The 13,017-nt window shown below is 41.5% G+C and overlaps 1 protein-coding gene across 1 annotated transcript in view; it reads right to left on the bottom strand.

Moving 5' to 3' along the window:
• LOC138665457 (membrane-spanning 4-domains subfamily A member 8-like) overlaps positions 1-6,965 on the bottom strand; it is a 47,834-nt gene extending 40,869 nt beyond the window's left edge. The window contains exons 1-2 of the mRNA XM_069752962.1: positions 6,792-6,965; positions 4,937-5,078 (exon numbers count right to left, since the gene is read on the bottom strand). The gene's annotated coding sequence lies outside the window, so the exon portion shown is untranslated. The remainder of the gene's footprint in view (positions 1-4,936; positions 5,079-6,791) is intronic.
• Positions 6,966-13,017: the final 6,052 nt, after the last annotated feature.

Here is a 13,017-nt window from a genome sequence, read left to right as displayed (position 1 = left end):
TGCATCAATGCGGCACGGCATGGAGGCGATCAGCCTGTGGCACTGCTGAGGTTTTATGGAAGCCCAGGTTGCTTTGATAGCAGCCTTCAGCTCGTCTGCATTGTTGGGTCTGGTGTCTCATCTTCCTCTTGACAATACCCCATAGATTCTCTATGGGGTTAAGGTCAGGCGAGTTTGCTGGCCAATCAAGCACAGTGATATTGTTGTTTTTAAACCAGGTATTGGTACATTGGCAGTGTGGACAGGTGTCAAGTCCTGCTGGAGAATGAAATTTCCATCTCCAAAAAGCTTGTCCGCAGAGGGAAGCATGAAGTGCTCTAAAATTTCCTGCTAGATGGCTGCTCTGGCTTTGGTCTTGATAAAACACAGTGGACCTGCAGATGACATGGCTCCCCAGACCATCACTGATTGTGGAAACTTCACACAAGACCTCAAGCAGCTTGGATTGTGTGCCTCTCCAATCTTCCGACAGTCTCTGGGACCTTGATTTCCATATGAGATGGAAACAAGTGTTGTTTTCATCTGAAATCAAAACTTTTGACCACTGAGCAACAGTCCAGTTATTTTTCTCATTGGACCAGGTAACACGCTTTTGGCATTGTCTATTGGTCATAAGTGGCTTGACACAAGGAATACAACACTTGTTGTCCATGTCCTGGATACGTCTGTGTGTGGTGGCTCTTGAAGCAATGTCTCCAGCAGCAGTCTATTCCTTGTGAATCTCCCCAAAATTTTTGAATGGCCTTTTCTTAACAATCTTTTCAAGGCTGTGATTATCCCGGTCGCTTGTGCACCTTTTTCTACCACACTTTTTCCTTCCACTCAACTCTCCATTAATATGCTTGGATACAGCATCCTGTGAACAGCCAGCTTCTTTAGCAAATGACCTTTTGTGGCTTACCCTCCTTGTGGAGCATGTCAATGACTGCCTTCTGGACATCTGTCAAGTCAGCAGTCTTCCCCATGATTGTGGAGCCTAGTGAAAAAGACTATGGGACCATTTTAAATGCTTAGGAAGCCTTTGCAGGTGTTTTTTGTTAATTATTCTAATTTACTGAGAAAATTACTTCTGTGTTTTCATTGGCTGTAAGCCATAATCATCAACATTAACAGAAATAAACACATTAAATAGATCAATGTGTTTGTAATTACACTATATAATGAGTTTCACTTTTTGTATTGAAGAACTGAAATAAATTAACTTTTTGATGATATTCTAATTTTTTTAGAAGCACTTGTATGTATGTAATGTGTAACAACAACCACTGGAGGGCATAAGGCTGCAAGGAAATGTAAAATGCTGCAGTAACATTCTCTATGTGATTGGAAATATAGAAAAGGCTAAAAAAAAAGTACAGCAAGCAATAATGAAAAAACATTGTTATTGAGTGGTTTGATGCAGATACCTGCAGAAGCAGTGCAGATAAAAAGCAGCATGCATGCTACATGTGAACAAAGACACAGTATTATATTTCAATTACACTTTTTATGGGTTTAGTCGCCATTTTTTTAAGCCACTTAACAATCACCATATTGTACAGTTTATACAAAAAGCAACTGGTGCACCGCCATAAAGCTGGTATATATATACATATAGGGGGTGCAAAGTAGTGGAAAAAACCTAAATACAAAAACAAAGAAAAAAGACTCCACTATAAAATGCACACCACCCAACACAATATAACAAAATACAAATTTTATTGGCACAAAAATTAAAACACAATTAAAAGCACTATAGTGCTTGCAATCCTACAAATAGCTACAAAACATCCATATTACAGCCTGGGGCACAGATACAAACTTAATAATCTGTATACCATATAATATGATTTAGAAGTGCCCTGCCTAATGGCTCATGGGGAGTCCAAATACATGTAGACACTGATAGTCAGAACCATACAAGACTAAACAAAAACGCCATAAGCAGATACAAACCAGCGTTTTGAAGCGAGCAGGCTGAGGGATGTCCGAGGAAGTTCCCCTGACGAAGCCTCATTTGGGAGGCGATACGCGTGGGGCCAAGTGCTTGTTTTATCCTCGGACATCCCTCAGCCTGCTCGCTTCAAAACGCTGGTTTGTATCTGCTTATGGCGTTTTTGTTTAGTCTTGTATGGTTCTGACTATCAGTGTCTACATGTATTTGGACTCCCCATGAGCCATTAGGCAGGGCACTTATAAATCATATTATATGGTATACAGATTATTAAGTTTGTATCTGTGCCCCAGGCTGTAATATGGATGTTTTGTAGCTATTTTGTACCATGTAGGATTGCAAGCACTATAGTGCTTTTAATTGTGTTTTAATTTTTGTGCCAATAAAATTTGTATTTTGTTATATTGTGTTGGGTGGTGTGCATTTTATAGTGGAGTCTTTTTTCTTTGTTTTCATATTGTACAGTTTGTCACGATTCCTAGGATACCAAATACCATATGTCTGTGTTATTTGTCAATTTGTGTTTATTTTTTTTAAAATGTGTTAGAATAATATAATATAATGTGTAATTGTTTAGTATTATTTTTTAGTAATTATAAAAGAACAAAAATAGATTTTTATTTTACCCCCTAGAATACAGGTACGGTAAATAGAAATGCAGTGACATATAGATGTATCTAGGTGCCAGTACAATCTTCCAGTAATTTAGGAGAATACACAGTACATTCAAGTGGAGAAAATTCTTCTCATCTAGTCAGTGCAGGCTGTGGCTTATAATCTTGGCTACTGTCTCCAATAGTAAGGGGCTCAAATCCTTGTGAGGTCAGATCTCAAGAAAAGAGAAGAATGAGTTATTTAATTGAAAGTAAGTATGCTGAGAGCAGATAGATGCGACCAGAGTAAGGGGAAGAGGAGTAGCTACTGAGCAGAGAGGACACAAGGAGAGATATACAGAGTCAGTAGAAGTCAGGACATCGACCTCCCAGAACAACGGGACAGCTCCCTCAAATTGGGACTCTCCCACTGGATCCGGAATGGTTGGAAGCTATATTAGTTGGGTTGAGTAGAGATGGGCAAATTTACTTGAGTGCATTTGAATTCTACTCAAAATTTACAAAACTCTGCTTTCTTGAGATTACAAATTTCTTGTAGGAAGCAACACTGTTTTACAATCAATTTCACATGCTGTTGTGCAAATGGAATAGACAACAGATGGAAATTATTGGCAATTATCAAGACAAACTCAATAAAGGAGTGGTTCTGCAGGTGGGGACCACAGACCACATCTCAGTACCAATGCTTTCTGGCTGATGCTTTGGTCACTTTTGAAAGTTGGTTGTGCTTTCACACTCATGGTGGCATAAGATGAACTCTACAACCCAGACAAGTGGCTCAGGTGGTGCAGCTCATCCAGAATGGCACATCAATGCGAGCTGTGGCAAGAAGGTTTGCTGTGTCTGTCAGAGTAGTGTCCATAGGCTGGATGTGCTACCAGGAGACAGGCCAGTACACCAGGAGACATGGAGGGGGCCGTAGGAGGGCAACAACCCAGCAGCAGGACCGCTACCTCAGCCTTTGTGCAAGGAGGAACAGGAGGAGCACTGCCAGAGCCCGGCAAAATGACCTCCAGCAGGCCACAAATGTGCATGTGTCTGCACAAATGGTTAGAAACTGACTCCGTGAGGATGGTCTGAGTGCCCGACGTCCAGAGATGGGGGTTGTGCTCACAGCCCAACACCGTGCAGGACGCTTGGCATTTGACACAGAACACCAGGATTGGCAAATTCGCCACTGGCGCCCTGTGCTCTTCACAGATGAAAGCAGGTTCACACTGAGCACAAGTGAGAAACGTGACAGAGTTTGGAGACCTCGTTGAGAGCGATCTGCTGCCTGCAACATCCTTCAGCATGACCGGTTTGGCAGTGGGTCAGTAATGTTGTGGGGTGGCATTTCTTTGGAGGGCTGCAAAGCCCTCCATGTGCTCGCCAGAGGTAGCCTGACTACCATTAGGTACCGAGATGAGATCCTCAGACCCCTTGTGAAACCATATGCTGGTGCGGTTGGCCCTGGGTTCCTCCTAATGCAGGACAATGCCAGACCTCATGTGGCTGGAGTGTGTCAGCAGTTCCTGCAAGATGAAGGCAATGAAGCTATGGACTGGCCTCCCCGTTCCCCAAACCTGAATCCGATTGAATACATCTGAGACATCATGTCTCGCGCCATCCACCATCAACCATCCATTATGTCTTGCACCACAGACTGTTCAGGAGTTGGTGGATGCTTTAGCCCTGGTCTGGGAGGAGATCCATCAGGAGACCATCCGCCGCCTCATCAGAAGCATGCCCAGGCCTTGTAGGGAGGTCATACAGGCACGTGGAGGTGTATCTAGCTGTTCTGGCACCCGGGACAAGAATTCAGTTTGGCGCCCCCCCCCAGGACATATGTGATTTGCACACTTAGTCATGTACCCACAAGCTCCTCTCCCTAATGCTCTCAATGTTCAGTGAAAAACAGAGAGAAGCAGGACGAGAAGCTTGCTGTCACAGGTCCATGAGTATGAAAACCGCATATGAGTGAAGTGTCCATGTGACGACTACTGGAACCTGCAGAGCTCAATCCTAATATCGTAGGCTTCTGAATTCTCACAGCGAATGCAATGCACACTTTTAGGATTCTCCTTTGCCGGTGGACAGTCATGTCAGTACAAGCATGTGATTTGTATACTTCTGACCACATTCCGACTAGATGTGTCTTGGCTCACTCAGTTCATTTTCATTGAGTGAGACCACACATGTCTAGTCAGCACATGACTGCATGAATGTAAATCGCCAGCACAAAAGAATCCTAACAGTGTGCAGTGCGCACTGTGAGAATTCAGAAGTCTGCAGTCACAAAGAATGACTGCAAACTCATTACAAACCTGGACATTCCCTTTAATGCTCCTAACATAAATAAAAACATGAGAATTAGTTAGCATCACAAATAACATTTACATCCAGGTACCTTATAGATGACGTCGTCTCTGGAGTCGTTCTCCTTCTTTTATTCATCTTGTCCAGACCCCATGATGAGTTTTCTCATCCACAGCCGTCTCTGCAGACTTCCATCTTCTCTGCTCTTTTGTAGAAGATCTCCACATGATGCCCTTAAAGATACAAGTGTCATTATAATGCTCCTGAATAAAAAATTGCCCCTCACTATATTGTCTGCACAGAATATGAATATAAATTATGTAATAATTTACGACTTTATTACCTGCAAGAGTAAATTCGTTGTCTATGTATTATTTTGTCCCTGCAAATATTATTATATAGGGAAAACAATTCGACCCCTAATAAGTAGATTTTGCGAACATTACAATTCCATACTAACAGGCAAAGTCTGCATGCGCTTAATAAAACACATGCAGGAAAAGCACAATGGAAATCCAGAGCTATTGCAGTTTGCCGGGCTTGAAATTATTCAATTCCCTCCCCAGGGAGGTAATCACAACAGCCTGCTTCTTAAAGGGACTCTGTCACCTGAATTTGGAGGGAACCATTTTCAGCCATAGGGGCGGGGTTTTCGGGTGTTTGATTCACCCTTTCCTTCAGGTACGGACTGGGGATGAAATTCAGCCCTGGCATTTGAAATCACGTAGGCCCATGGTGTCCCTGTCCCCAAGAACCAGATGGGATATATCACTAATATTACCCTGGATGGAGGAAAGGAAGATTTACTACAAGACCAATATTTCTAATTATACCACGGCATGCTGAGGTAAGTGACAGAGTGACCGGCTTTGTGCTCCGTCACAACTGTTAACTGTATGGGTGTCTTGAGAACATTGATTCTGTTAACAACGTAGCAGACAAGGCAGCCCACAACCAGATCGGCCCTTCTGGCATTTGCCAGAATTGCCAAATGGCCAGTCCAACCCTGCTTTCCTTACCCGCTGGCTGCATGCTGGCTGCAATATTGGATTGAAGTTCATTCTCTGTCCTCCGTAGTACATGCCTGCACAAGGCAAAATTCAGGTGACAGAGTCCCTTTAAACATGAAGCAAAATGGATAATGAACACAAATGCTCAAGGACCCATAGGCCTGAATGATAAGTTAGATATGGCTATATTTTTGTAATTTTTGTAATTTTCGTAAATCTTTATACTAATGTAATTGGCGCAAATAGATTTTGTATTAATATTTATTGTGAAAAGCATTTTGAAAAAATTGTAGCAATAATATTAACCCTTGCTGATGTTCAGACCTTGCTTTTAAAGGAAGTGACATCATTTTAATTTCACATGGACCCGTAGAAGCGCACATTGCGCGAAATGGCCGTCATCGCTTTTACACCCCCCGCACCCTCACCGTTTTCTGATAAACTGCATGCAATGATTGTAACCAACTGATTGGACTATTAAAGACTACAGTTTCACGCAAGCTGGGTGAGTGCCACATATATTCCTTTCTTTTGTCGTGCATTTGAAAAAAATATAACTGACTTGAAAAAATGCAAATGATGAATCAGGCCCACAGTCTCTTCATCTATTGGTGCATATGTAGGAGTGATGGTCTGCTCCCTGACACTATGTATTTTATATTCATGCATGTTGTCAAGGGTAAAACATGGTGGGGCTGCAGTCTAGCCTAGGCAGGGTTAACAGTAATGGCCAGGCCCAGTTTAGGGAGGGGGAACTGAGAATTAGTGCCAAGTTCAGGAAGTAACAGTTCAGTGGAGGATAGTAGTGTGAAGTGACAGCAGCAGTCTCACGCAGAAGGCTGCTAAGGACAAAATACATGGGCCTCAAACTGGGGAGCTGGATGTGCAGGAAGCGTGTCACCAGAAGACAACTGACACTGTTAGCCGGAGTATTACCACAGCAGCGCGTGTTACTTCATATAAGCAGCAGAATCCAACGTAAGGCAAACTGTGTTTAATATATGCAGCTTGAACTGGAACAAAATAAGAAAGCTTTGACAGTAACTACCGATATAATCTAGTCCATGTAACACATGTCTCTCTGTGAAGGAAACAGCAGCAGAATGATGCAATCAGTGAGAGTCCTCTGACCTTTTTGTACAAACTTTAACAATCACAGCATAGCTGACAAATGAACACTCATAGACATTCAATGCAGACTACAACAGGAATGGAGTTGTTGCATTTAAACTTATTCCAACACCCCCACTCAACAACTGCTTATCCTGTTAGTCCCATTGCAGTTCTGAATTCTTCAAACTTGGCTCTTGACAATGGCTTTGTCAAAACATCTGCTAACATCTTGTCAGATTCACAGTAAACAAACTTTAGAACTTCACGCTCTACTAAGTCACGCAAGTGATGATGTTTAACATCAATGTGCTTTGTTCTTGCACTTATCCTTTCACTGCTGGCGAGCTTGATACATCCTTGGTTGTCCTCATAGATAACAGTTGGTTCAGCTAGTGGTTTGCCGAATTCTTCCAAAAGTTGCTTCAACCAAATTAACTCTTGACTTGCATGAGCAGCTGATGTATATTCTGCTTCTGTAGAAGACAATGCAACTGACACTTGTTTTCTACTGGACCATGAGATTGAAGTGTGTCCTAACTTGAACAAGTAACCACTTGTTGATCTTCGATCACTTGAGTCTCCAGCCCAATCTGCATCTACATATCCTCTGAGAATTAGATCTCCTGATGCAGAAATCTTTAGACTTAACTCTTGGGTTGCCTTAAGATACTGAAGAAGTCTCTTAATTGCATTCCAATCTCTTTGGCGTGGCTTGCTTACACGTCGGCAGAGAATTCCCACTGTGGCTGAGATATCTGGACGGGTTGTGGTTGCTATGTATAGAAGTGCCCCCACTGCTTGTCTGTAACTGTCATTTGTGGGTAGCAGATCTTCTTCTCCTTCCAATTTTAGGTAAGATGGATCCATTGGAGTTGATATGCCTTTGGCTTCTGACATTCCAAACTGGTTTAGAACTGTGGAGATTTTAGAATTTTGATTAAGAAGAAAACTTCCATCTTCCTCTCTCTGGATTTGGATTCCCAAATAGTATGTCACATCTCCAAGGTCCTTGGTCTCGAAATGCTTGTTCAGAATTTGACCTAGTTTTGAAATTTCTCTCTCTTCTTGATGCGCTATTATTACATCATCCACATATAGAATAACATACATCCAATCTTGTGATACACCTTTTGTATACAAACATGGATCCGCTTGAGACCTTTTAAATCCTTCGTCGATTAACACTTTGTTCATCTTAGTGTTCCATGCTCTTGCTGATTGCTTAAGGCCGTAGAGAGATTTTTGCATTCTGCAAACAAGGTTCTCTTTACCCCTTTTAACATAGCCTTCTGGTTGAGTCATGTACAGCTCTTCTTCAATGTCTCCATGTAGAAAGGCTGTTTTGATGTCAAAATGTCTTACTTTCATCTGCTGAACAGCAGCTATGGATAATAAAGTTCTGAATGTAGTTTGCTTGGCAACTGGAGCAAAAGTAGCATCATAATCTTCACCATATTTTTGTGAATATCCTTTTGCGACCAATCTTGCTTTAAAACGGTGAACATTACCTTCGGAGTCATATTTGTTCTTAAAGACCCACTTACATCCAATTGCTTTCTTGCCTTGAGGTAGCTCTGTGAGCTCCCATGTTTTGAGCTTATGAAGGGATTCCATTTCTTCATCAGCAGCTTTTATCCATTTTTGCTTCTTATGAATAGGCAGTTTTTGCATTTCCTGCCATGACTGTGGCTCTTCTTCTGGAATTGATCTGACCATATAAGAAAGGCGTTTAGCTGGAATTCCTTTATTTGATCTTTCTGATCTTCTGATCTCCTGAGGTTGGCTTGGTTCTTCTGTTTCTTTTTCAGTACTTTCAGAGCATATCCAGACTTCAGTATTTTCTTTGAGATTCTCTTCAATGTCTGGAATCACTGACTGAAATTCTTGTTCCTTAGGTTGAATTATTTGCGTAACCTCATGAAATTTGAGCGATACTGAGTTTTCATCAATCACTACATCTCTGCTGATTGTTACTGTGTTGGTCTGTGGGTGCAGGATTCTGTATCCTTTCTGAGTTTCACTGTACCCCACAAGAACTCCTTCCTTTGCATGAGATTCCCACTTAGAACGTTTTTCTTTGGGAACATGCACAAAAGTTTTGCTTCCGAATATCCTGAGATGCTTCAGGTTGGGCTTCTCACAGTTCCATAGCTCATATGGAGTTTTACTTGTAGCTTTACTTGGCAGTCGATTTTGAAGATAGGTAGCAGTCATGATGGCTTCTCCCCAATATGTTGTAGGTAGGTTTCCATCAAATAGCATACTTCTTCCACTTTCACAAAGAGTTCGGTTCTTTCTCTCTGCTGTCCCATTCTGCTCTGGGTTGTATGGAACGGTTGTCTGGAACACGATTCCATTCTTTTTCAGGATGGTTTGCACTTTACCACTTGTATATTCAGTTCCATTATCTGCTCGCAGTACCTTTGGTATTCTTCCAAATTTGTTAAGAACTGCAGCAAGATATTCTTCAAGTTTCTGTGGAACTTCATCTTTACTTTGAAGTAGGTAAGTAACAGTATATCTGGAATAATCATCAATGAATGTGAGAAAATATCTCTTCTTGCTGGGAGTAAGAACACTCATTGGACCACACACATCTGTATGTATCAAATCCAGTATCTGTGCAGATTTAGTAGTGCTTACTTTAGGAAACGATTTTCTGGACATTTTCCCTTTTAGGCAACTTGTGCACTTCATTGTTTGATTACACTGGTTGATTGCAATACCATTTGCAAGTTGAGCTAGTTTCTTTACTGCTTCTGGATCTCTGTGGCCTAGGCGTCTGTGCCACACATGAATACAGTCCTTATGAAAATCTTGTCTAGCACTGTAAACAGTTTCATTGCATTTCAGCTGATAAAGTTCATCTTTGATTTTTCCTTCGGCAAGGGTATGACCCTTCTTTGAAATGATGCATCTGTCATCCTTAAATGTAACTATATTTCCCTGTTGTGCAAGCTTCTTTACAGATAAAAGGTTACTTTCAAGTTTGGGAACATACAGCACGTCTTTAACTGGGATTTTTCTGACTTGTGCTGAGGATTGAACTTGACAATGGAGATAACCATCTCCTATTCCTTCTGATGTCATATAGTGACCATTAGCTAAAATTACCTTTTCAGACTTGCTTTCATCTAGATTAATGAAGAAATCTTTATCACGTGTCATGTGAGCAGTCGCTCCAGAGTCAATACACCAAACATGGTTTGCATATGGGCTTGTGCTGACCCCAAATGCAGTCGCAATACATGCATCTTCCTTCTTTACAGCTGTTTTAACCTTTTGATGACTGTCCTGCTTTTTAAACTGATTCATTCTTGCTTTCCACACTCTGCAGTCTGCTTTAAGGTGACCAGGCTTTTTACAGACAAAACATTCACGAGTTTCCTTTAAATGACTCTGAGCTTTAGAAAAGTACTGTGTCTTTAATGCTGCTTCTGCTTTGCATATATTATTGCTAATAGTCTCTGACTTTCTCTTGTATTCATCTGCAAGTTTCCCTTTCACATATTCTAGTGTGAGTTCATCATCTGGTCTGGCATCTAATGCAGTCACAAGCGTGTCATAACTTTCTGGAAGACCACTTAATAGTAATGCAGCAACATGAAAATCTTTAATTTCTTCACCAATACCCCTTAGGCGCTCCACAATCTCTAGGGTGTTTCTGATATAGTCCTGCATATGCTGGCCATCACTTAATTTAGACTGATACAGCTTTCTCATAAGATATAGCTTATTGCTGAGATTTGACCTTTCATGCACTTTCTGTAATTCTTCCCACATTTTCTTTGCAGTATCACATTTGCATACATGTACAATCTGGTTATCATCTATGCTGAGGGAAATAGTGCTTTGTGCTTTCTGATCAGTCTCTAGCCAATCACCCGGTACTGGGTCAGGCACAGGCTGTTCAATACATTTCCATGTACCCTCTCTTATAAGTAACATCTTTACCTTGAATTTCCAGGAGCTGTAATTGTGATTTGTGAGACTTGGCACTGTGTACTTCACTGCATTCCTTTCTGTAGACATTCTTGTCTCTTGTACCTTTTTTTTTTTTTTTTTTTTTTTTTTGTTACTGGCCCTTTAAGCTGCGCTGTCCGGTGCTCTGTACACTGCGGTACCTTTGCGTTCCGGTGTCCTTGTATTCCGGGGGTTCCTCTGTGCTGTCTGCGCTTGGCTCGCTGCTTATTCCGGTGACTGGGCTTTTTACCATTTACTTTCCGGTGGCTGGGCCCATAACCTGTTAGCCGGAGTATTACCACAGCAGCGCGTGTTACTTCATATAAGCAGCAGAATCCAACGTAAGGCAAACTGTGTTTAATATATGCAGCTTGAACTGGAACAAAATAAGAAAGCTTTGACAGTAACTACCGATATAATCTAGTCCATGTAACACATGTCTCTCTGTGAAGGAAACAGCAGCAGAATGATGCAATCAGTGAGAGTCCTCTGACCTTTTTGTACAAACTTTAACAATCACAGCATAGCTGACAAATGAACACTCATAGACATTCAATGCAGACTACAACAGGAATGGAGTTGTTGCATTTAAACTTATTCCAACAGACACCATTTTCCTTTCTGCATGCGGGGAGTGGGGAGCATCATGGTGAACCGATTGGTAATAGCGCAGAGCGGATGGAGCACTGGTGGGTCTGTTGACTGTACAGCTATAAGTGAGGCAGGAGGCCATAGAGAATGCCCAGACCCAGGGACGGGTGGTCGAATTTTATGTCGAAAAAGGAAATTATTTGGTCGAAGCAGAGTGGACTGGGGATGAAATCTACGGGAACTACGACATGGTGAAGCGTAAATATCTGCCCTCCTTACTCCACAGTCTATATCCAGGCAAGATTGTGGAGTTTGTGAATAGAGATGAGCGAATATCTTCTGCTCCCTCCTTATTCGGCAAGCTATAGCACTTACCGAATAAGCTGCATCTTGAACCCGGCTAACTGGAGCGCTTCCGATAATCAGCTGTTCTGAGCCACTTCTGCATGTGTCGTAGCTGTGTGACAGGCACAACACATGCATGGAGAGCATGCAGGGCCTGTTTGTTGGGCTCTCCATGCTTGGCCACTAAAATTGTTGCAAATGTCAACTGTCAGCACAATGATAAGATAACTGTTAATGAAACAACGATTTTATTTGGAACATACAGCAACCACACGGAGGATGAAGGAAAATTATAATTTTTATTTCTATAGCACCAACATATTCTGCAGCACTTTACAATTCAGATGGTATTTATACAACCAATAAAAACATTACAAAGTAACACATAGTACAACTCATACTAAGAGAAAGGGGTCCCTGAGCAAAAGCTTGCAATCTTTGAGGAAATAGGGTTAACTAAAAAGTAAAAATAATGTTTTTGTAAAAATATCCCAAATTACATCTTCATTTTGGCAGGACTGTAAGTCCATAAATCTTTGTTCTTAGAGATACCTCACAAAATGTAACTTCACAACAATCTACTTGGTGCTTAGGTTAACGCTTTGTCTTTCTTTGGGTGTCAGATATACTTTATCATTCATGGCTTTCACTTCTTCATCTGCAGCAAATATGCCTTCTCAAATTATGGGTTGATAAAGATTGACTGCACTCAGTTTCTGAGAGAGACATATGCAGGTGGTTTACCTTTGTTTTCTCTTGTTGAATGCCTTGGTCCTGTATTTGGGTTAATTGTATCTGTTCACTTGCAGTGTTTGTGCTTGCGCGGGCTGACGTGCACTGGCTGACCTGCGACACCTCTCCACAAAGTACGGTAGCTCCAATACTAGATCAAAGGGTCAAATATAGGGCAAAAGAAGGAGGTTTGGCAGGAGATGGAATTTAGGCACACAAAGAAGTTTTTAGATTAAGAACTGACACTAGCCCCAACATATTGCATTCAGAGCAGTTATACCCAGAGCAAATAAAGATACATTGCAATAGGATTGGGGTAAGGAATAAGGATGGAAGTTCAGATTACCAGCAATACTACATGTGAAGCAAATATCATTAATCTATCTTAAAGAGACATTACATAAGATGAAACAAGCCT

Source organism: Ranitomeya imitator, chromosome 2 (assembly GCF_032444005.1).
Source record: "Ranitomeya imitator isolate aRanImi1 chromosome 2, aRanImi1.pri, whole genome shotgun sequence".
NCBI lineage: Eukaryota > Metazoa > Chordata > Amphibia > Anura > Dendrobatidae > Ranitomeya > Ranitomeya imitator.
This window is presented reverse-complemented; position numbering and strand designations above follow the sequence as displayed.